The sequence below is a fragment of the Pelodiscus sinensis genome, chromosome 11 (genome assembly GCF_052426305.1).
Source record: "Pelodiscus sinensis isolate ZL-2025 chromosome 11, ASM5242630v1, whole genome shotgun sequence".
In the NCBI taxonomy this organism is placed as follows: Eukaryota; Metazoa; Chordata; order Testudines; family Trionychidae; genus Pelodiscus; species Pelodiscus sinensis.
Window position 1 is genome coordinate 17,030,158 of NC_143062.1, and position 25,751 is coordinate 17,055,908.

At 49.0% G+C, this 25,751-nt stretch overlaps 1 protein-coding gene across 2 annotated transcripts in view; it reads right to left on the reverse strand.

The window, feature by feature from the left end:
• Positions 1 to 25,751, reverse strand: part of EHD1 (EH domain containing 1) — a 46,993-nt gene that overhangs the window by 11,354 nt on the left and 9,888 nt on the right. The gene's annotated exons all lie outside the window — the stretch shown is intronic.

Genomic DNA, 25,751 nt, shown 5'->3' on the forward strand with positions numbered 1-25,751 from the left:
GCCCCAATGCCAGCCATGGAACAGAAACCACGCAGACAGACTGCCCCAGAACTTCCAATCAAAGCCATCTATTAGACTGCACACTAATCAGGGACTGAGTTGTGTCCTCCACCAAGCACAACAGGATCAGCTAAACTGACCAGCCAACGCAAGCTATGCCATCCAGCCAAGAAACTGGATGTTTCCAGAATCCCAGTATATGCCATAAGATTAGATGGACAAAGGGACTTTAATCTACTGGCAGCTTGAGAAGATTACTTGGTTTAGCCCAAAACATTTTGAATTTGACCGTTTACAGGTTTTGAATTGTAATAAGCTTCAAGAAATTGGAGTTCAAAGATCAGTGTTTGAGTCTTAAACAATGCAGTGAAACTGCCATGAAAGCCTCTCACCAATAGAAGCTATTACAGATTGGACCTCCCTGGCCCAGCTTCCTTAACTCCCATGTCCAGGACTGTCAGGTCCCGGACACAGGAGTTCTCTGGACCAGGATGGTCAAGGAGTGCCAGCTCCTCTCCCCAGCTACCCATCACTGATGCCCCAGAAGCCCTGCAAGCTCCAGGAAGTGGCCCTGCAGGCACTTATCGGCCAGCTGTGAACACCGCAGCCCTCCCTTTCCTGGCCCCATTGGCTGTGAGGTCAGCAGTCCCCCTCCCCTGCAGACTCCAGTGGCCCTGCCATCTTCCCAGCCTGTGGGCTATGCACTCTACTACCCCACAGGCTACAGTGCCCTCACTGGCTTCCCAACCCAGACGACTGCAAGTTCTGGTACCCCATGGGCTCAACTGCCCTGCAGGCCAGCTCTGCACCCATCTGCTGGCAACATCTGTACTGGGACTAGTCCAGCAACATCCATGATCCAATGTTGCCAGACCAGAGAATCCTGGATCAGAGATTTGATCTGTACTTCACCCACCCTGTCTTGTTCAGTAAACTTTTCAACATCCCTATTATAATCATGCAGCTGCAATAATTTTTAGTTGTAACAGTTACTAAAATGCTCCAAATGGGGATAGGGCTGGCAGCCAGTGCACTCCCCTCTCCCTCCTGGGGAGCCATCACACTGTGCTTACAGAAGGTTTGCTAGTGTGCTCTTTGACTGGTGGGCTGGAATTGAGCCAGCCTACTGGACCATGTTTAAAATGTAAAGCACACAAGGGCTGTTGCCATTAACTAGGACTGTTAGACAACTAGCCACTAGCATCCCTAATTTATAAAGCAGGTTACTGAATTTGCATTTTCACTGAAGCGTTGACAAATTCATCCACATCTATCTAGAACTCAGGGAAAGTGTCACTGACTTATGGCCTCTATTAGGGCCTAGAGATCACAGCACCTGTGTGCTAGATACAGTCCAGTGAGCCTCCTGGAAGAGCTTGCTGTCTAACAAGCCCAAGTCACAGCTTGAGCCTGGCAGCTATTAGGGATGTTAAAGGGTAACCTGTTAATAGGCCTTCCCTCCATCCCTCCCAAGCAGGTAATAACCATCCTTTGCCTACTTAGAATGAATCGGGGACCTTGCACACCAGGTGCTGTTATCAGTGGTTTTCAGTTTGTGGGTCCCTACAGACTTTTAAGTTGAGGTAGACCCCTTTGGAAGTTTGGGCAATTTCAAGTCAGCCTCCAAAGTTTGAGCTGGGAACTGAACCTAAGGATCCTAGGCCCCAAGTTAATCCACTAAAACTTAGAATCATAGAGCTGGAAGAGACCTCAGAAGGTCATCAAGTCCAGCCCCCTGCTCTAGGCAGGACCAATCCAAACTAAATTAACCTGGCCAGGGCTTCAAGCTGAGACTTAAACACCTCTAGGGATGGAGACTCCACCTCTAGGGATGGAGACTCCACTACTTCCCTAGGTAACCCATTCCAGTGCCTCACTACCCTCCTAGTGAAAAAGTTTTTCCTAATATCCAACCTGGATCTCTCTCACTACAACTTGAGACCATTGCTCCTTGTTCTGCCATCTGTCACTACTGAGAACAGCCTCTCTCCATCCTCTTTGGAACCTCCCTTCAGGAAGTTGAAGGCTGCTATCAAATCTCCCTTCACTCTTTGCTTCTGCAGACTAAACAGACCCAACTCCCTCAGCCTCTCCTCATAAGTCATATGCTCCAGCCCCCTAATCATTTTGGTTGCCCTCAGCTAGATCCTCTCCAATGCATCCACATCCTTTTTGTAGTAGGGGGCCCAGAACTGGACACAATGCTCCAGATGTGGCCTCACCGGAGCCAAATAAAGGGGAATAATGACATCTCTGGATCTGCTGGCAATGCTCCTCTTAATGCAACCTAATATGCCATTAGCCTTCTTGGCTACAAGGGCACACGGTTGACTCATATCCAGCTTCTCATCCACTGTAACCCCCAGGTCCTTTTCTGCAGAACTACTTCTTAACTGGCTGGTTCCCAGCTTGTAACAATGCTTGGGATTCTTCCATCCCAACTGCAGGACTCTGCACTTGTCCTTGTTGAACCTCAGATTTCTTGTGGTCCAACCCTCCAATTTGTCTAAGTCATTCTGGACCCTATCTCTGCCCTTAGGACCCCATCTTTCCTCTCCAGAATGGTATGAAGTAGTGACACTTGGCTTCTAGAGTAAAGCAAAGAGACCCACAATCCACCCTGAATCCAAGGTGGATCTCAGATTTCTCCAGAAGTGCAAGTTTAACTCTCATGAACCTGTCCCTTCATGCCTCTGCCTTCAGTGTGCATGAGAGAATCCCATGTGCCCACTGCAGCAATGACCACCTTGAGTGTCTACATGCAGCAGCAGTGCTGGTCAATGTATGCTCCAAGCCTGGTGAACCTGGCATTTTCACATGTTACAGCTAGTTATTCTAGGGGTAAAATAAGGTGTTTAAAACACTGGTAGCTGGTAATGAGTAACTTAACTTCTGAAAACAGCTGATTTGCTTATCTTGAGCAGAGATGGGGAACCTATAGCCTGGAAGGAGGGGGGGTTCAGATACAGCTCCAGCTTGCATGGAACTAGCCCCTGAGGCTTGGGTCCCCCCAGCATGGGGGAGCCTGTGCTCTAGATCTGCAGGGCTCCCTCATGGGGCTGGACTGCTAGCACAGGGCCTCCCCCAGCATCAGGGAGCCAGAGCCTTGTGGGCTAGTCAGGCAAGCCAGGGCCAGATCTGATTCATGGGCTCTGTCTGGCAGGGGGAAAAGTGGCTCCACATGCTGCTGCTGCTCCACCTTCACCCAAGGTGGGGAAATGGCAGCACAGCAAATCACTGCCTGGAGGCCCTTCCCCTGCCACTGACTGGCTGTAATGGTGGCCAATAGGAGCAGCAGGGGCTGGTGCTCCCCACCACTCCATATTCATTCCTTAGCAGCTGCACCAAGTAAGTGCCCCCCCAGTCACCCAGACCCCCATACTCCTACCCAGATATCCCAGTCTCCAACCTGATCCTATACCTCTCACTACCTCCTGTCCAGCCCTCCCACCCCCAGCCTGCTCCTGTAGCCTCCCCTACCAAACTTCACACCCTAAACCTGCTTCCCAGTAGACCCCTCCAACACACTGAACCCTGCATTTTGGCCCCTCTCCAGAGCCTATGGGGCCCACAAGATCTAGTAGCAGGCTCTGGTGAGGGAGGGGAATGTGGGGAGTGTCTTCAGTCAGGGGCAACGTCAGTGAGGCTTTGTTTCTCAGTTGAGGCCCCTGACTTTGGATCAGGGGCTGCTGACCCCCTGATCCAAAAGTGTTCCCCATCCTGGATCTAAAACTAGAAGTTTCCAGCAGGACTGGAAAGGTCTCGTGCTGGTGACAGTTGAACAGGAACTGAGCCCAAATTGTGCACACAATGTTTCAAGTGCCAATAGCACATCAGACAGACACTGCTGTAAAATTCTGAGCAAAGGTATGGGATGCACAAACACCTGGAGTGGAGCATCCCCAAGGATCTCTCTTGAAGAGCATTTAGTTGTCCAAGTGCTTTTCTAAACACTAGCACACTTTCCAGAAAGTGAAGTGTGTCTGAGAATAAAGTCTTTCAGTTAACGTGATAGTGGAAAAAAAACAGATGAGGAATTTAGACTCAGAAGAACTGATTCTGAGAAGCAGTCCTACTGCTATGCAAACTATTGGGGGAAAAAGATCAGACCTCAGCACTTTAAAATGAGAATAATGCTCCTTTGTACAGATGGGAAATTAAGATAAGTATGTTCAGGGGGAGGGGCAGGGGGCTTCTCCAAGTCTGATTAGCCATGGGGTAGAGGTAATAGAACCAAACCCAAGTCTTGAGACCCAATCCAGTGTGCCAACCTCTGTGGGTCATATTGCCTCTAAGCTCAAATCTCTAGTTTGAGATCTTGAAGTGGCATTGGTAAGCATCCCACAGCATTTACGTTTCATGCTTCTTGCACTTCTATACAAGGGATGTTAGATATGGTGTAACTGGATAGTCACGTAACCACATGAAATCTTTGTAGTTACACAACTGTTGAATAGTCCCCAGGGGTGGGGCCAGCAGCCAGTGTGCCTCTGGCCCCACTCCCAGGGAGCCCCTTGCCATCCTGTGCTGCTGCCTTGGATGCAGCAACCCTGTCCATGGGGCACTTGAGCTTTTCTGACCATGGGGAGTTCAGACCCCCCCCCCCCCCCCCATGGATAGGGGCTGCTACGGTGGACCAGCCTCTGTCTTTGGTCAGTCTGGGCTGCTGCAGATAGAGGCAGACTGAGCTGGTGCTGGGGAGAAACTGGCTTTTAAGGCAGCTCCCCCCAGCATGAGCTCCTGCCTGCATCCCCTCCCTTGCTATGGGCAAGTGGGTCCACTTAGCCAGCCTGCTTGAAAGCTGGCTTCCCACATATCAGCTCCAGCCTAACCCCCACCCCACTGCTGCCTCTCATAGGCAGCCAAGGAGGGGAGGGAAGGGAGAGAGATGTGTAGTCAACAAGATTAATTGATAACCTGGGCTTATCAGTTAATCATATAGTCAACTACAGACTGACATCCCTATTCTACAGCACTTCACATGTAGCGACTCCATATCCCTGGTGTCAAGAAGGGACTGAAGTAATGTACTCCATAGTCAATTTGTACTGTGAAAGTCACTTTGCTCAGTCCTGTAAACTAATGACCAGTGGTCCCCGAGTACAGGGCAAAAAACCCAGAGATCAGCAACGAGGGGGGGGAGACTGCAACTCACAGCTTGGAGTGGCAGGGGGGGTGGGAGTGGGGACAGGCCCGCCCTACTTCACCACAGCCTAGCCCAGGGCTCTAGCAGTGGCAGGCTGGGCTGCCCACTGGGGTCAGCAGGGATCTAGCCCACACACTGAACCAAATATAACAAAGTCAGCCTGACTGTAGTCAGGCCACTTCCAAACCCCCCTGGTTCCACTGTTGCTACTGATGCTTGGGGTCATCACAGTCTGAGCCCCCAGCAGGGGCAGAAAGGTCTTCTCTTCCGTGTGGGGGGCTGGCAGTCCAGGATGGTGCTCAGCCTCAGCAAGTTCCGTGGCGGCCTCCCAGCTTGGGAGCTTTAGGCAGGCTTCTGCTCCCTCCAGTGGCTGGGGCCCTACTGAGCAAGGCTTTTATACCACTCACCACATCCCTCGGCTCCAAGGGAGTCAGAGGGGCAGCACCAGGCACAGCCCACCTGGGCTCTGAGAGGTGTTCCTCCCCCTGTGGGTGAGTGAGCCACCCCTGCTCACTATATACTGCAATAGCAACTAGAAGGCCTTCTCCAGCTGAAATCAAGATCTCACTGTGCCTAGACAACACTAACTCAGAGCTTGCAATATCAAGAGGCTAGGAGGGGAAGGCACTGAGAGACAATATTTGACACTGATCACAGCAAAGATGACTGGCAGAGCTAACAGGCCTCAATATCCCCATTAGGGATGTTAAATATCGGTTATTTGGTAGCCTAGTAACCTCATGAGTTTTTATTGGTTCGTTGACTATTCTACAGTCTCCAGGATAGCCTGTGCACCAGCCCCACACCTGAGAAGTCCCCTGCCACTCGGCACGAGGTGCCAGGTAGGAACTGGTCTGTGAGGAGAGCCAGCTTAAAGACCAGCTCCTCTTGCAGACCAGCTGCCTATTGCCCAGTGCTGTTGCCTCTGACGAAAGCAGCAGCACAGGATGGCAGTAGCCCCTGTCAGGGGCAGGAAATGTGTGTAGTCTAGAGCAGTGTTTCCCAATTGGTGCTCCAGGGAACCCTGGGGTTCCACGAGGAACTAGCACTCCCCTGCCTCCTCAAAGAGAGCTGGCTAACCAGCAGAGGCATGTGCGGTGAGTTGTATGGGCTCGTGGTGCCCATGCTCCACCAATACTTGGAGCTGGAGTAGGCTCCCCCCGTGTGTCCTCCCACCCCTGCCCCCCAAGTGTCTCTTCCCCAGCCCTGTCCCATCCCTGCCATGCGCAACCTTCACTGAGCTCCCCCTTACCAGCTGCCGCCGCCCTGCACGGCGTGCTCAAACTGGTGGGCGGGGAGACACCTGGGCGTGACATAACATCATGGCCTGGGATTTTAAAACTGCTGGGCGCTGTGTGGCTGAGTTGTGGATTCAGAGTCCGGGGACAGAGCGCAAACTTCAGCCTCTCAAAGTGAAAGGCAGAAGGGGAAGAGCTGGGAGAGGAAGGGGCTTGTGCGGAGGGGGAGGGGAGAGGGGAAGGCACCAAAGGGACAGGGTGGAGGAGAGACTCTACCAGGGGGTCAAGTGCAGACAATGAGGAAAAAGGCAATAGGGAAGGTGTCAGTGGGAGCAGGACAGGATGATGCTGGGAGGGGAGAGGGTAAGGACACTGGGGGCAAGAGGAGGGAGGGGGAGGTTCTGGGAGAAGGCTTGAAAGAAGGGGTGGGCATGAGGAAAGCTGGGACGGAGCAAGTCATGTGTGAGGGCACAGAGGGGCATGAGGGAAACGGGGCAGAGGGTGGTGAGCATCAGGGAAAGAGGGCAAAGGAGGTAGGGGCAGTGAGGGAAGGGGAGGCACCAGGAGGGTGCAGGTGCCAGAGAAAGTGCAGGTGCCAGGGGATTCTGGGGTGAAGCAGAAGGGCAGACACCTACAGGGGAGGGACCAGCACCAGAGGAGAGAGGCAGGGCAGGTTTGTACTGGGAGGTGTTAGAAGAGAGGATGAGGAGGGATAGCTCACATGATCAGAGTGGGGCTACTAAAGGAGTGGGCACAGGGGGGAGAGAAGGGCTGGTGGAAGGGGGCAGGTTGCAGGAGGGCTGAGGGCAGTGAGAAGGGCAGGAGTCATGACAGCAGAGGAGGGTGAGAGGCTGGGGGGCAGCAGGCACCAGGGGAGCTGATGGAGCAAGGGGAGGAGACATGGCAGTAGAGAGAAAAGGTAAAGGTTTAAAAATATTAACAACTTGGGTGCCACAGTGGCACATCCAAACAAGCCACATGAACTCAGTACTTGCGAGCTGTGCTTTTGCACAAGAGTATCTATGGCAGTGTGGATGCTCTCTTGCCCAAGAAAGTGCCGATGGCAATTTTAGCCATGGGGCTTTCTTGAGCAAGAAATCTATGTTGCCTGTCTACACTGGCCTCTTGCACAAGAACAGTTGCGCAAAAGGGCTTATTCTGAGCAGGAGCATCATAGTTCTTGCTCAAGCACTGATTTCATACATGAGAACGTCAGTGTACTTGCATAAGAACATGCAGCCAGTGTAGACAGGAAGCAAGTTTTTGCGCTAGACCGGCTGCTTTGGCGTAAGATTGTGCCAGTGTAGACACAGCCAAGGGGAGGACAGGAGAGAGGCAGGGGCAGGGAATCAGCACTGGCTCAGCATGTCTGCATGGTTGGGGGAAGGTGCAGGGAAATTGAGCTCAGCTAGGTTGCAGAGAGGGGAGGTCTGGGGAGTTGGGTGGGGGTGTGTGTGGAGCTCAGTTTGGCTGCAGGAGGAGGAAAGTACTGGCAACCGGGGCTAGACTCAAGGGGGGAGAGAGGGGCAGGGAATCGGTGCTTGGCTCAGCAGTTTTGCAGGGCTTGGGGGAGGTGCAGGGAAACGGGCTCAGCAGTCCTGTGGGGGAGGCATGCAGAGAACCATTGCAGGGCTCAGCTGGGCTGAGATGGATGGGGGAAGGGCATATGGAACAGATTGGCAGCTCAGCTGGGCTGTGAGGGGCTGCAGGGAACTGGTGCCTCTTGGATTGTGGGGCATGGTTTTGGGGGAGGTGCAGGGAACCAGCAGGGGTGGGCAGCTCAGTTGGGTTGCAGAGGATAGAAGTGCAAAGAAGCCTAGTTGGGGGGGGGGGGGGGGGAAGAAGACCAGGAGTCCTGAAATGACCTCCCCAGTCCAAAAATCCCTCATCTGGGACCAGGGCAGGTCCAGAGGGTGCCAGATCAGGGAGGTCCAACTCCTACCCAAGTCCCCTCCCTGTCATCCTAGTGCCCAGCAGGACCATGTCCTTGACCCCAGTACCCTGCCACCTACCTGCCCCAGCACCTTGCCCCAGCACCCTGCCACCTGAGCCAGCATCCTTCCACCCAGCAGCACCCTCTCCCCAGCCCCAGAACACACTTTCACTCTGTGCCCTGCCTCCACCAGCACATTTGGGACCACATCAGTGGGGCTTGGGGGTTTTTGGAGGGTTGTTGGGTTTTTTTGCATCTCACTTGCGTGGCCCCAACTGACTTTTCTGTGGGTCAGTGACCCTCGACTCAAAACAGGTTCCTCACCCCTCTCAAAAGACAATGCTAAAACCTTTTGAGTTTGACAATTTATTTAAAAATGAAGCCTGGCCAACAAGCCCCCAATTGGGTCCAAACCCCCATCTCACTGCAGCATCATAACACTCCTGCACCACCTGACCCCAAATCTGAGCTTTTCACACACTGGAACCCTGTCCTGAGCCTCTCACATCCCCAAACTCCTGCATCCCCACATCCTCAGTCTTCTGCCACAACACTCCTGCACCCTTCACACACCACAAATCTGTGTCCTGAACCTATCATGCTTACAACCTTCTTGCCCCGAGTCCCTCACATATCCAGCCCAAACTCCTGCACCCTCACATCCACAAGCCCATGGCTTGCTCAGCACCCCAACCTTCCACTTGAGCCCAACACTCCCAAGCCTGGAGCCCCCTCCCCAAGCCAACATCTCCTTCTCCTGCATCTAAATTCCCTCCCAGAGCTTGCACTTCTCACCCCTTCCCACACCCAAATCCCTCATTCCCACCCCACACCTCCTGTCTCAACCTAGTGAGAGTGTATAAGGGCTGGGGATGGCAAGTGATGGAGAGGAGGGGAACAGAGCAAATGAGGCCTCAAGGAAGGGGGGTGGAGGGTCTTGGAAGGAATGTGATTTTCATGCATTGGTGGGGATTTCCCCTCCCCTCCTTGTTTTGCTTGACAAACCCAGGAGTTCCTTGAAATTGAGAAGCTGAAAAGGGTTCCTTGGCCAAATAAAGTTGGGAAACACTGGTCTAGAGCATTAACCTATAAACTTTTGCTTATCGGATAATCAGTTAATTTACTACACTATTACATCCCTAATCCCCACCAGTGTTCCCAGTAAGCTGAGTGCTTGAGATGACACTCAGGAGAAAAATCAGCTGGGAGGCATTTAGCAGAATGCCCATAGCTTGCAGCATGGGTTTCTACTAGTGGTGCACATCTGAACATGCCCCAGTGCAGATAATTTATTCTGCACATGGATGGAAAAGGAACACTGATCTCCACTAGCAGTTGTCTTGCTAGACTATGCTAATTTCCCTCAACTCTCAAGACAAGGATTATCAAGTTTCAGTTGTACTGTAAAAGGGAATCATGTGTCATGGGAGAATCCTGTTCGCTTCTTACATTCCTATACCTGGCTGTATACGCAATTGGAGTGTTCTTTAAAGTCCACTGGTCTGGCAATGAATTGTTCCTCAGTTATATCTCCCCCCCTTCCCCCCCCCCCCATCAGTTAATTTACTGACAATGAAATGAAAACAGGAAGGAGCCAACTGTTAGTTTCTGCAGAAGCCAAAGGGGAAATCTGCTGTTGTATTTGCTCTGAAGGACAACAAGCCAATATACCAAAAACAGTCAGTTCCTCTAGGAACCTCAAAAAACCCCAAAAAACCCAAGAGATTGTATAGCAGTACTGACACTGACAACTCACAGGATGTCATTTCTTAAATTCTTAGCTCCCAGAACCAGATTATGTAATGCTCCCTTTAATAAAAGGGAGCTTTCATGGTTAGAGGGGAGAATCTGAAAGCTGGACTCCTAAAGTCTCAAGCCAGATAACAGATCTGTCAATTTCAGGATTTCTTGAAGCCCCTGCCAACTTTTCCAGTGCTTGGCTTTGTCACTTAGGTAATATAAGATGGGGAGAGGGGGCATCTCTCAGGCTTATAGGACAGAAGTTTAACCTGTATAGGACATTGGTAAGGCTCTATGCCCTTTAAAGCAAGGTAGGAGTACTGTTGCCTTTCACAGACCTGTCATTGAATTTAAGACAGTGTGCACGCCTTTGCTGTACATGGCTGCCAAACAGCACCCGAGGGATCCAATACAGTGCTGTTGCAATCTTGCTGACATTTCTGCATAGAGGAAAGCACTTGCTAGATATACTAGCGGGTACAGGGGGTGCATTGTGGACAAGGGGAAGAGCGTCAACCCATCTGCTTAGACTGGGGTCTGCAGCCTTGTGTCTTTAACCAAGAGACTTCAAGAGCCACACCACAGCTATTTTTATACATACAGATGTATGCTCTGGGGCGAGTCAGGAGGCGACTGAGGTTGCATGCAGTCCCTCACCAGGCAGCACTTACTGCATACAGATCCTGGTTGGTGGTGCGGAGTGGCTAAGACAGGTTTCCTGCCTGCCCCAGGCCCATATTGCTCCTGGAAGGGTTCAATGTGCCCATGTGGGGAGCACTGGCTATGCCAGCACTGCCCCCTCAGTTCCCATTGTCTACAGTTCCCTGCTCCTGAGACTGTACCTGGCAGGAGCTATGTGCAGAGACCCTCTACCACCCCCCACGGGGCTCTGCTGGCTGCTAGTGTCAGCCCTGCTGCTAGAGGTCTCAAGACAGGGCTTATTTTTGAGCTACTCCTGATCCACAGGTTGCCCTGGCACAAAATCAACATTGGTTAACTGCAGAGTCACAAATGAAGAATTGAAGATCAGCACTTCTAGTACATGAGGAACCTCAGACATTCCAATCCCATAGCTGCTTCTGAATCAGCAAGTCTGACATTAAGGAGTAAGCCAGTAGCAAAGAGCAATATTTTCAGATAGTGCTTCTTAAAGTCTAGGAGGAAGTAGTTGTCTGTTTGCTAAAGTAGGGGCCCCCAGGGCCTGTGTCACTTCTGGCTAGATCACAACTAGAGGTTACAAGAGCCAAACACTGCATGGGACTGGAGACTGTTGAGCCAAGAGCAGATTAGTCTTTGCGTCTATAGGCAAGATTGGGTTGGATCATAGTGACAAGGAACACAAGTAAATTGCGTCTTGGCTGACAAGTTTTGCCAGTAGGGCTTATAGACCATCTTTGTCTTCCCTGGAAGGGAAGTTCAAGCAGAATCAATGGTCCACAAGCTTCCCAGGTTTCTACACGACTCCTTTGGCTACAACACTGCAAACTTATAGCTATGTTGATCCTACAATATTAGGAGATCTGAAGAGTTTGGTGTAAGCTTGCCATTTTCACCAATAGAAGTTAGTTTCAATCTCTCATTAGACCAAGATCTTGCTCTGGTCCAGCAATCTGTGGTCTCGCAGGACCATGGATGTTGCTGGACCAGAGCCTGGCTGGGAGCGGTGCCGCCAGGGTCAGAAGTGCAGCCCAGGCTAGTGGCAGGGGGGCCAGAGGCAAGGAGCGCAGCCCAGACTGGGGCTGGTGGTAGCAGGGCTACCTTCCTGGAGCACAGCTCTGACTAGGGCCAGGAGTGGAACCTAGGCTACAGCCTTTTTTGTGGAAGAGAATATGCAAGTTGTGCTCTTCGATTATTTTTTCAAAGGAGGTTTTGTAGCTAAAAATCTCCATGTAGACAGGGCCATTTGTCAGCACACACTTTTGCAAGATCCCTTACTCAAAAATTGAGGTTTAAAGGATCTTGCGAAAAAGGGTTCCCCCCCCCCCAACAAATGGCCTGTCTCCATGGGGCTTTTTAGTGGCAAAACTTCTTCCACAAAGAATTGGAAGAGGATATACAAATGAGTGTGATTTGCATATCCTCTTCCACAAAAAAAGCAATGTAGCAGGGCTGGCGCCTGACAGCAAGGCTGACAGCTGGGAGGGAAAACTTGACTTGCAGGCTTGCATGTGGTCCTAGAACTTACACAAGAAGTGGGGAGGAAGAGACTTGCCTCAGATCACAGAAGGTCAGCTGGAAAGATGGGAACTGAACTCACATATGACTCCTAGTCCAGTATAGGAATGTTAAATTTAATCTAATCAGCTGAGTAGTGGATGGAATTACCATCTACTAAATTGGTCAATGTCAGGGGAAGGGGAAGGCTGCAGAGCCAGTGGGGGACTGGGCATGAACTGGGAATCAGCCATCCTGGCTCATGCCCAGTCCCATATGCTGTACCTCTGCCTCTCCATCCACTGGCCCCATGGAGATTGCACAGGTGGGAACTGGCTTAAGCGAGCTCCCCCAGCACCAGCTCCCACTCCCACCACTTGCTGCCCCAATAGAAGGAGCAGAGGGGCAAGCAACTAGTTGAGTAGTCACTTAGCTACCCAATAAGCATGTTTATTGGGTAGTCGATTACAACTAGTCACTTACACCCCAGTCCAATGTTTAATCACACCAACTCAAGAGCATTTGAAGCATGCTTATGCTGGAACATTAAACCCTATAGGACTCAGCCCCTTTTTATAGCTGCAAGAGTCAGCCTTCATACATGTTCACTAGCCCTTCCCCACCACAGTTATGGAGTTGATGGATTTGTTTTTGGTTTGAGCAATACTCTTTAGAACACAAATTAGGAGTTTGCATGTAGCAGACTCCATCTTTCCTGTGACTCAGGAAGACCCACAATGGAAGGTAATCCAAAACAGGGGCTATGTAGCTCAGGAACAGAAAGTTAAGCAAATGGTGCTAAAAGCAGTTCTAAACACCACATACCCAGCTGACCTGTGCATTCTTTATAGATCGTTTGATATGCACTTAAGCCTTCACTGAGGCAGAGGCCAAAGCCAATACTCTTGATTCTAAAGTCCCCTGCTGAGTTGAGTAAATTACAGTTCTCTACAACTTCCAGTCTCAGCTCTGCCACCGAAAGCTTGGCAGACCATCACATGAAAGTGTTAGCCAGCATCAGGTAGAAAGTAGATAGATCAAGCTGTGTAGCGGTCCAGCACTACTCAAAGCTCTTTACAGGCACACCATTCAAGGACTTGTTTGCATCAGAACACATGGGGTGGAAGGAATGCAGGGCCACTCACTCTAGAATGTGTTTGACCCCTAGCCAAGATTATGGCAAGTCACTAACATCTGAGGTGAGAAGCTGGCAGGTCTGAGACATGTCCAAGTCACCCTCAGAATTGCTGGTTGTGTCAGCAAGTCCACCCATATTTTCCCCCTTCATCACCTTTGAACCCGATCCCTTCTGAGCCCATCTCCCTGGAAAGTAAAGATTGTTCTCTGGCTTTGTAAGTGAGAAAACAAGCATACAGAAAGCAGTTTGCCTCAAAGCCATAGTAGGGAGTCTGGAAATTGAAGCCATTTTGCCCCCTTCCATCCTCCAGCATTTTAGCCACAAGGACAGCACAGGGGACAGATGAAACTACTCCTGCCTGGAAGAATGGTCAATAGCAGACATTTCAGAAATACCTGAAGATTGGAATCTCAAGAGCACTTAATCTGGCACCTTTCATGCAGTTAAGGGGAATTCAAGACTCCTGCTACATAAGGAAGGGCAATTTGCTAACCTCTGAACAGAGGGCAAGAGTTAGTCTAAATAAAGGCTATTTTCCATGTAGCAAATGGCTCTCAGATGATTAAAACTATTCAGGGTGTTGCCCTGGAGGAATATTCATTGAAGCAGCCATTAGCAATTGTTCTTGGGTCCATCCTTGGTCAGATGACCTTAAGATGGAGGAGGAACCATTAGATAATGTCACACTGACTCACAACCAGACTGCTGGCTCTGGCAATGGGGGGGGTCCTCTGTGCTTCTGGAAGGCAGCCTCGAGCACTGTCTAGACAGCACCATTCTTCTCTCCCTGCCCCCACCCCCAATTCTGAAGTGCCTGGGGCTCTGGCTGCCACTGCTGCTGCAGAAGCAATAATGGCAGTCAAGAGCCCTGGCCCTTTAGAATCACTGGGCCTTGGGGCAACTGCCTCCTTTGCCTCTTCTCTACACCCCTCATTGGCAGGCAGGCTCTTGTGTATCACAGGTCATTAAATGTCACCTGAATACCCTTGAGTCCAAGGTCTTCAGTTAGAAGACAAGCATTGCAATATTTCAGTCTGTGTCTGTCTGGGTCTCAGACTTGCATCCAAGACTACAGCTATGCTACAGAGCTTACAACTGTGCCACTAATGCTGCTAGTGCAGATGCTCTAAGCCAGGGGCAGGCAACGTACAGCTTGCAGGATGGATCCAGTCCATGGCCTGCTAGGACTCAGGCTGCTCAGTGGCCAGTTGCCTCTAGGTGCTGCACATACCTTGTAAAGGCAAGACTTTTTGCACTGCCTCAGTCCCCAGCACAATCACAGCTCCCACTGTCCAGACACTAGCCAACAGGAGCTGTGATTGTGCTGGGGACTGAGACAGCATGAAAATCCCCCTCCCGCAAGGGGTATATGGTGCCTAGGCACATGGCTGGATCAGCCAGCCACTTTGAGTGACCTGGGGCTGCAATAGGCAGGAAGCCTGCCTGAGGGTCCTACTGGGTTTCAGGGTTTCTGGCCCTGCCTAGGCAAGCACCTGCTGGGCAAAGCCTGCCCTGAGTTACCACCAAGCCCTCTGTTACAGAAGGAGTACAACTTCCTCCCAGGCCCAATACCCCTCTGTCAGATCAAAATCCTCTCTGGCACCCTTGTGACCTGGACCAGGCCATTACCCACTCTTCACTCAAACCCCACACCTTCTGTGCCCCAAGCCTCTACCCTGCACTCCCTTCTGTACCACATCAGTCCTAGATTCTGCACCCTTCCATGGTGCAAGGTGGCCCTTGACCACTTAGCCTTGGGAGTGCCTCCCTCCCAAGAAAAAGCCCCACAAAAACCCACACCTGTCCACCCCTGCTCGGAGATGACTGGAGCAGCCTCCTATCCACCCCCACCCCCAGAGGGAAAAGGTATTCTCTCAGGGTCTGAGACCCTGGCCCAAAGCTGAAAGTTGTGGTGAGCCTTCCCCCTCCCCCCCCCCCCACTTACAGATTTGTACTGTAGCCCACAGGCAGGGAACCTTTTTTGGGTCAGAGGCCAATCCACAGAAAAGAAATATTTGGGGGCCACACACACACACTAGAGACAAACCCACACTGATGGGTGCCCCCCCACCCTCTGAGAAGGAAAAACACTCCCACATTCCACTTCTACACCAGAGCCTACGGGTCCCAGGCTAGAGGCTTGTGAGCTCAAGCTCCAGCTCCATGGTGGGACAGGGCAGAGGGTGCTAAGTGTGCCAGCATGGGGGCAACCTTGGGGGTGATCCAGGCAAGTTGGTGGTTGCATCCAGCCTCCAGGCCAGAGGTTCCCCATCCCCACTCTAGCCCCTGTAAGCAGTGGTAGCTATGTCATCACACTGATCACAGTAATTTTAGTCAAAGGGGTGGTTTAGTTACACTTTAGTGACATACCCACTAAACTGGTATGTATATGGCCCAAGGCATCTCAATGCCTGAGGCCTTGTGACAGCAGGACATGTTAGGGGAGACGTTATTGGGTCATCTCAGCAGATGACCCAGGCTCTTGCTGCAGAAAGCATAAAACCCAGATGTCCTGGATAGCTTGGAGGAAGATTCTTTTCCTATCAAATCTGCTTAGATCATGGAACGTGTTAACACACTAGCCAGACAGTTAAGGCAAGTCTACACCTAAGTGAAAGTATGGTCACGGCCCTAGCCCTAGGAGAGCTCTATGTAAACCACCTAAATGAGTAGCTCCATGCCAGAAAATTATTTATACTGGTGCTTTACAGCACTAACTTGCTGCACTCAGGGAAATATTCACACCCTTGAGCCAGCAAGCTGCAGCACAGTAAAGTGGCTGTGTAGACATAGCCCTAGTCAGGATTATCTGCACTAGTTGAGAGCACTAGTGCAGCTTATCAGTATCCCATCAAAGGATACTTGTTCTAAAGTCCTTATACCCCAGACATTGATTGGGCTGCACATGCGCCCCTGACTGTTGATATTCATTTACAGCAAGTGCAACTGTCTCCCAGGCCACCTAGCAGTCTGAGATAAGAAGCCAGGTTTGGAGGCATGAAGTGTCAGCCATCAGCTTTGGGGCTCAATGAGAGAAAGTCTTACTACAGCTTGCTTTATGTAGCTCAGATGCTGTGTCTATATGTAGGGTGGGAGTTGTATACAAACATCCTTTGACTTGCTCTTAAAAGTACCAAAAGTTCTGCACACTAGGGATGTAAAAAAAACTCAGTTAAATGTTAGGTTTGCCTAGTGCTTAGCCAGTTGTCCCACCAAAGCAGCCCCCCAACCCCTACTGGCAACTGGCTAACTAGAAACAGTAAGCATTACCCATTTAGATAACTTGTTAACCAGTCATGTCCCTACTGTGCATCCAGTGACATCAATGAACACCATACCCTACCTCACCTTGCAGTCAAGTCAGTCAAACTTTTTCCAGCCATCATTCCATGATCTACCTGCTAGAGCTCTCCACTATGGGATGTAGACTGAGCAAAACCAGTAAACTGCACAGGTGTATGTGCAAGCACAGTTTACAGCAATGGACTTTATAGCACCAACACTGACTTCCCAATATTGGTGTAAATCATTTAAGAACCAACTTGTCCTTTGACAAGTTGTTTTATTCATTTTCCTGCTTGTTATATAGCCTCTATGTTCTCCTGCTGTTCAACTAGCAGCTTTAAGGGTAACATAACATGCAAGGACTGAATTTAGCAATAGTTTGAGGGAGAAGTTGTGCTCTGTAGTGGCTGGATTCTTCACACTTCTCCAGGGATAGATAACTTTGTAAGATGCATCTGAGGAAGTGGGTTGTGCCCATGAAAGCTCATTTATATGGAGAAATACCTCAGAGCTAAAAGGGACCTGAAGAGGTCATTGAGTCCAGTCCCCTGATCTTACCGCAGGACCAAGTACCATTCCTGACAGACTTGCCCCAGAACTCTAAATGGCCCCCTCAAGGATTGAACTTACAACCCTGGGTTTAACAGGCCAATGCTCAAACCACTGAGCTACTGCCCCAAGATATACCATCTACATGTTTTATTAGTCTAAGGTGCTGCAGGACCATTTGTTTTAAGTTTCTGTAAGACCCAGAACTCCATTATAAAGGGCCTCATGACACTACTACTGAGAGATTTAGTGAGCTGAACACTGCATAGGTCTAGCATCCAGAACTACTCTGAAAAGAGGATCTTGGGTAGGTGTTATGTAAGCTATGAACCTCCTTCCTTCATTTTGTTTTTAAATTGTTGGGATAGTTTATTTAATGGTAGTATCTAGTGCCCACAACCCTAGGTCAACGGCTCTGTGCCAAATACTATGCAAAAAAAAGACAACACCAGCAAACTCCATGGGCAGGAAGTATATCCCTTTTATAGAGAAGTAGTTTGCCTAGTGTCTTACGGAATCCCAGGAATTTATCCCATCTTTCAAGTCAGTCAAGTATCATAACTTACCTTTGCCAAAGGGAGTGCAGCCATGTGTTAATGCAGATTGCTGTTTGTTTTTAAGACCTTGGGTAGTAAGAATCAGTTTTACTTTCTAAACTTAAGCTTTGCCTACTTGGGAAAGTTCTTTAATTTCATATCTTGGGTTATACATTCATTTAGTTACACTGGAATAATCAATCCCATGGAGACACTAGGTATAAAGGCAGCCTTCTCAAGTTTTTCCTTGGGAAGGGTTTAGAATAAACTCAAGAGTGATTTATTCTGGTATAAGAGTGTCCACATGCAAGGGTAAGGATGCCAAGAGGTGGTAATCCACTAATTGTGTAGTCAATAGGGGAAGGCTTCCTCAGTCCTAGTTCACACCAAGTCCAGGAGCTACCCCCTGCTGCAGCTCTGTGGTTTAAATGTACTAAGGCAGCCCTGCTCCTACTACATTTAAACTGCAGAGGTGCCTGGGGCTTAGCTCCTGAACCTGGCACAAGCCAGGATTGCTCAATCCCATCTGCGGTTGGGGGGGGGAGGGGGAAGGGTCCCAGAGGACAGATGGCAGTGAACAGTGAAGCAGTCTCCCATGCAGCTACCTCTGATAGAGGCAGCAGTGCCCCAGGATGGGGTGGGAGACAGGCAGCCCTGCAGAGATACTGCTGGGAGGAACTGGCTTTTAAGCTGGTCCCCCCCCCCCAAAGCACTGGATCCTGCTCCCCCCACTCCCCGCTGCCTGTGATACAGATGCAGCAAGGGAGGAGCAAGTAGTTGACTCAACTTCTCACTTACTCCCTGTAGAGTCATGTCTTGAACTATTGCCTCAAGTATGGCTTACATGGGGGAAGTCTCTGCTAGTGGTACAGGTATGTAGTTTGTTCTCTTCTCTTCCCCCCCCACCCCACAGGGATGTATGTCCCAATAACATCTAGAAAGTTAAGGCATCAGACCTTATTTTCCTTCAAGATGTTTGAGTACTGAAGTGACCTGGCTATCCCTTTACTGTTGCCTAGACAGTTCACTACACTAATGGAAGAGCATGTTTCTCATTATAAATGCCTTGGTTTGTAAAGGGGAGGGGCAGAATTTTTTCCACATATGATGGTGCTTTGTTTATGTTACATCCTGGTTTCTCTGACTAAGGGTAGTAAGAGCCTTATCTTTGAAAGCAGCTTCCTGAAGGTATTACTAGTCACTGGAAAGAAAAAAACCCAGGAGGATTTTGGAAATGCTGATGTGATTAAGCAAGTCATTTTCCTTCTGGCCTTTACCATAACCAAAAGAGCCACAACTACAACAGGGGCTTCTGGAGAAATGCAATTGATGCTCAGAAGTGTAAGCTAGGTTAAGACTCTGCATGGGGATCTGAACAAGCCCATAGATGGACACAAGAGAATGTGCAGAGAAGCACAGAAGTGATACATTCAGTTCCTCCGCAGGGTAATGACAGCCAGTGGGGTGTTTTGAAGCTGTGGAGTACAGAAGGGGGTGAAATCCTTTGGCAGAAATATTGAGAAGCCAATAGAAGCAAACAAGTACTAGGTCAAAGTCAGGTATTTGGTACAGTCGGACTTGGATCACAGCTAGTACTAGGCCCATAGACCAATAAGAGGCCAGAAAGATTTTTTCAAGACAGATGTGAACCAGTGGGGGCTAGAAGTAAATATTTATGGTGCTTGAGAGCCAGGTCAGTACCAAACTTTTCAGCATAAGGCTTACCCCAGGCTGTGGATTCCACAGTATCAGCCAGCACCCGGAGTGGGGCCAGCAGCCAGAGAAGAGGAACTGGTAGAGCTTGCAGTGATCCACCAGCCTCACTCCCATGGTGCCAGATGCCCTGCACTTCAGAGATTAATGCATGATTAGAAGGTACTCCAAGCACTGTCCTAGAGCTATGTATCACATTGATAAAGGTGAGACTATACTACTTTCAAAAGATTGAGGGCTGTGTATAAACTTATGTAGAACAGATCCTATTTTTACTCAGAACACTCAGCCACAGGAAATTACTGCCTGCCAAATTCTCCCTCAATATTTAACCATGTAGATAAATAGCAGCTCAAGTCTGGCAGTCATGTTATAGCCTAGGGATGCTGCAAGACAAGCAATAAGAATCAGATTATTGGTTAGCAAGACAAGCAATAAGAATCAGATTATTGGTTAGCAATATGAACCAGATGCATAAGCCAATGGTGCTCAAAAACACCCAAGATCTCAGAATGCTGCTTTCCTGATAGGGGACTCTACAGGGAAGAGGATCCAAGTTCAAGACGCTGTTTGATGCCATGCAACCTCTAGAATGCTAAAGCTAACGGGTGCTGCAGGCTACAGCTGAGGAAGGTATTTCAGAAGCCTCACTGCACACACTGAGCTGCAAGATCTTGAAACCTGTCCACTGAATCTGTAGATTAGCCAGGATGGTAAAAGCATTAAGCTAAAGCATACTAAAATGTGAGTCAGAGGGAGGGTGAAGAAAGACTATTTAGAGCACAGAATGGGGGGGGGGGGGTGTCGTTCAGGACTCCTGGCTTCTCATCTAGAGCCAGCAGATCTAGTGGTTTAGACCAGGGAATTATTGGAGGATAAGTACACCAGGATTCTATTCCATTAGGGATGTTAATTAATGGTTAATAAGCTAATTGAGCAATTGATAGAATTACCATCAACTACTCAGTCAATAGGGGGCTCTTACTACATTTAAAGTCCAAAGCTGTGGTAGGGTTTGCTTCCAGGGACAGTGTGAGCTGGAACTGGTCATAAGAACGGCCGTACTGGTCAGACCAAAGGTGCATCTAACGCAGTACCTGTCTGCCGACAGTGGCCAGCACCAACTACCCCAGAGGGGGTGGACCAAAGACAATGATCAAGCGATTTGTTTCCAGCCTCTGATAAACAGAGGCCAGGGACAGCATTTCTATCCCCTGGTTAATAGCCTTATGGACCTAGCCTCCATGAAATTATCTAGCTTCTCTTTAAACTGTTATAGTCCTAGCCTTCACAGCCTCCCTCTGGCAAGGAGTTCCACAGGTTGACTACATGCTGTGTCAAGAACAACTTTCTTTTATTAGTTTTAAACCTGTTACCCATTAATTTCATTAGGTGTCCTCTAGTTCTTCTATTATGGGAACTAATAACTAACTTCTTTATCGTCCTTCTCCGCACCACTCGTGATTTTATAGACCTCTATCATATTCCCCCTCAGTCTCCTCTTTTCTAAACTGAGAAGTCCCAGTCGCTTTAACCTCTCCTCATATGGGACCCATTCCAAACCCCTCATTTTAGTTGCCCTTTTCTGAACCCTTTAAGGCCAAAGTATATTTTTTGAAGTGAGGAGACCACATCTGTACACAGTATTCAAGATGTGGGCGTACCATAGTTTTATACAGGGACAGTAAGATATTCTGTGTCTTATTTTCTATCCCTTTCTAAATTCTTAATATCCTATTTTCCTTTTTGACTGCTGCTGCACACTGTGTGGAAGTTCAGAGAACTATCCACGATAACTCCAAGATCTTTTCTGATTTGTCATAGCCAAATTAGTCCCCATCATACTGTATGTATAGTTGGGGTCCCCTGCCCCGCACATGCATTACTTTACACTTATCCACATTAAATTTCATTTGCCATTTTGTTGCCCAATCACTCAGTTTGGGGAGATTTTTGAAGTTCAGTCTGCTTCTGTCTTGACTATCTTAAACAGTTTAGTATCATCTGCAAACTTTACCACCTCACTGCTTACCCCTTTCTCCAGATCATTTATGAATAAGTTGAACGGGATTGGTCCCAGGACTGACCCTCTATTTTGAAAATGTACCCCTTGTTTCCTGTCTTTTAACCAGTTCTCAATCCATGGAAGGACCTTCCCTCTTATCCCATGACAATGTAACTTACACAAGAGCCTTTGGTGAGGGACCTTGTCAAAGGCTCTCTGAAAAATCCAAGTAAACTATATCTACTGGATCCCCCTTATCTGCATGTTTGTTAACCCCTTCAAAGAACTAATAAATTAGTAAGACATGAATTCCCTTTACAGAAACCATACTGACTTTTGTCCAACAAATTATATTTTTCCACATGCCTCACAATTTTATTCTTTACTACTGTTTTGACTAATTTGCCCGGTACTGAAGTTAGACTTACTAGTGTGTAATTGCCAGGATCACCTCTAGAGCCCTTTTTAAATATTGGTGTCCTAGCTAGAGATGTTAAATTTCATTTAATCAACTAGTTGATGGATTTTCCATCAAGTAATCAAGAAGCAGGGGAACTGCAGCAGGGTTAGCTCCCAAAACTAGGAGCTAACCCTGCTGTAGCTCTGCCTTTTAAATGGCTCTTAATCCATTTAGAAGGCTGCAGCACAGCAAGACAGACCCTGCACAAACAGGGCCAGCTGATTCCCAGCTCCCACTGGGTTCCCCCCCCCCCCCCACTGTACTTTTATTTTTAAATGTGTTAAGAGCCAGCAGGCTCTAATACATTTAAAAAGGAAGAGGCACAGCATCTGGGACTGGGCACAAGCTGAGAATCAGCTTATTTCCAGCATGTGCACAGTTCCCCCCCCCCCCACCTTCCCAACCTCCTTGCCCCCATGGAGATGGTGCAGGAGAGGGGGAGGGGCAGGAACGGTTTAAGCTGGCTCCCCCCAGCTCCTGCTCCCTGCTGGAAGGGACTAAACACTTACATCCCTAGTCCTAACTGGCTCTGGGTTTGCTGCTGCTCTTTCTCCCCATTCTCCTCCCCAGCACTGACTCCTGCTCCTCTTTGCTGCCTTTAATACAGAGGCAGCAGTGGGGGAAGTGAGTAGTCAAGTACTCCCTCAGCTACCCAATAAGCTTATGTTTATCCAATAATCAACTATTTGACTAGTTGCTTACATCCCTACTCTCCATCCCTGCTGCCCACTTACTTACAGAAGTAGCTTCCATTTAGTACTTCAGGTTTTCCACTCAAGTCTGTGGGATGGGGACAATGGAGAGACCTACCATCTAGAGGGTTCATTTGCTGAACATGTGATTTTTACTAGTACATTGATCAATTCCAACATTTAAGGGAATGTTTTAGGACTAGGTAATGGGCAGAACTATGTTGATTTGAGTGAAAAATCAGAACCAAAAATGGGTGAAGTGGGGGGGACATGAAGCTACTGCCATGTTTAATACAGCCACAGCTCTATGCAACTCTGCAATGTCTGTAGACCAAATACCTTGTAGCATAACCATATCAACTCTGCCTACCACCCCAAGAGTATCATGAAGATACTGGAATAATGTCTCCTGCAAACTGAATGGGGAGATGCCTACTATGAGGAAAATAGGGATGTTAGCATAGTCATTTAAATGATTAACTAAGGAGCCCAGGCTCATCAGTTAATCCAAATGACTACATACAGATAAGTAGAGAGAGTGAGTGAGTGTATTTTTAAACTGTCTCCCCTCATGGACTAGCTCCTTCCTACCACCTCTGATACAGAGGCAGCAGCATGGGATGGCAGAGGGCTCCCCAGGAGTGAGGCTGGGAACCAGAAGCACATTGGCTGTTCACACCCCAAGCAGGGAGTAGGGTTGCCAGGTGTCAATATTCACCTGGACAGTCTGGTATTTTTGGCTCCTGAGCTGTCCGGTATTCTCTGAATTTTTCCCTGGCCAGGAGGAGAAAGTGCCGGGCACCTGGCAACCCTACAAACACTCAGCACCGGGCCTCCCCTCCCCCCAAGCCCCCAGCCCCATGCTTACCTGGTTCCCCAAGGCTGCTGGCACAAAATGGCTGCCAGCCAAAAGACCTAGGGGAAGCAATTCTTCCCCTGGGTCTTAGTGATCAACCACTCCCCTGTTCCTGCACTCATGAGGTTTTTATTGGGGGGGCATGCACTTACATCCTTGGAGTCTTTCTGCTCAAGAACTTTGGTCTCTTCTCACCCCCCCCCCCCAGCAGAATTTCCCTGACTTTTGGGGGGGGGGGGGGGTGTTCGGTATTTGTTTCAACCATCTGGCAACCCTAGTTGGGAGCAGATTAGCAACTGTGTAACCATTAAAAATTGTTGCAGCTACATAAGTTTACTAAAAACAAACAATATCTAACATGCCTAGAGGAAAGTGTGTTGAAAGGAGTCCCTCAAATAGATGTCATGGACAGGTGGAACAGAGGGAGCACCTAGTGCCTGCACTCAACTTAGCCTACAGAAATAGTGCCCAACCCCTTAATCTAATGTTCCTAAACGTCCAAATTCTGCTGAAAGCATCTTGCCATGGTTTCTGAATCTATCACACCTCAGATTCTATACAAATCTAATATCCAATGTATATAAAATCCTGTACAGATGAATAATGTGAATAGACAATGCTCTGAAGAAACTCAAACATGCAGAAGTTCAATATTACAGTACTACTTTTGGAACCATCAGTTAGGGATCCTTGGCAGAAAGGGAAAATTCTCCCCCCAAAGCAGGAAGCATCATCTATTCCTGACAAAGGGATGTAGCAGTTATGTTACCCAGAAGCACACAAGTAGCTATATCAGTCTACCCATGGCCAATTTTGCCAGAGGTAGAATTTCCACAATCGCCACAAATGAAAGTGACCAATACTAGTGTGCTAGTTTTAATCTACTAGTGTGGGTGTGAAGTTCAGATTGTATTCACTCTGCTTAGGTTGCATATGATTTCTACTGTCCTATAGCAATTGTGTGCCTCAATTTTCCTGGGCATTACACCAATAGCTAGGTGGTGATGGGAATTTTGCACATACAGTGACTGATGCTTTCTGTAACCTGAGCCTGGGAGGGGGAATGTGATCAGTAGACACCTTTTACCAGGGAAGCTGGACAAAGGCTGGAGGTGGGGCTGGCTGCAGGGGAGATTAACTGCTAAGAGCCTTGCTGTCTTGGGGTGCCCAGATGGGGAGAAGGGGCTCAGCCAAGGCGCTGACCCCCCCCCCGCCCCCAAGATGGAATGTACTTATTGCATCTAGTTCTTGTGCTAATAAGTCTGTTCTATGTTTTAGTCCACAAGGATACAGCAGTCTGTTCTACCTACTGGCAGAGAGTCACATCTGGCTGTGGATGGGGGTACAGAGCCTGGTGCCTTCCCACACTTGAGATAACAGAGGTCTCAGACCAACATCCAGATCATATATCCCAGGCCGCCAGTTAGGCTTTGCAGCTGACATGCTGTTCCAGTATGTCCTATGTTGCCACAACTTCACTGTTACACCCCAAGTAGGATAAAGCTAGAGTACCTACAGCTATCTGTGTGCTGTGGACACAGCTACAAAGGACCTGAATTAAAGTTTACAACTCCCATCTGCAAAAATGTAGGCTAAGTACTTTTGAAATTTTCACTCTACATTTAGGGTATGTCTTGCTGCAGGGAGTCAGCCTAAGCTTAGCCATATGTTGCTCCTACTGGGGATGTAAAATCCTAGTTAATCAGTTAATTGATTAAACCTAAGGTTTAACTAATTAAGCAGGATCCCACTCCCAGCCACCCCCAAGCATGAAGCTTCAGCTGTTGCTACCCACCCTTTGCGGGCTAGCAGCAGGGGTCAGCAACTGCATGTGTTATGAGGGTCAGCTTCTGCTCCTGGGCCTTTGTGCAGGGCAGCTGATTCCCAACCGATATGGTGCTGAAGCAGCCCTCCACCCATAGCAGGCTGTAAGTGGGGAGCTGTTCCTGAGCACTGGTTAACCATTACCCAGTAAGCATCACTTGTTAAAGATGATGCTTACTAGCTACCTATTTGCATCCCTAGCAGAAAGTACCATCATGACCTGGGGAAGGCAACAGCAGCAAGACTAGCACAAGTACCATAATTTAGCGTATATAACCTGTGGGTTATATTTGTTTTTACAAACCCCACACTCCCCATGGGGTATACAGATTTTTTTTTTTAACCACACACTCACCAGGTGAGTGAGCTCTCCCTCACCTCTTCCTGTGGCTGCGCAGCCATCAGCTTCTAGGCAGGGGAGCACTCACTCCCCTGTTCCTGTGCAGCCACAGGAAGGGGCGGGGAGTACTCATCCCCCTGCC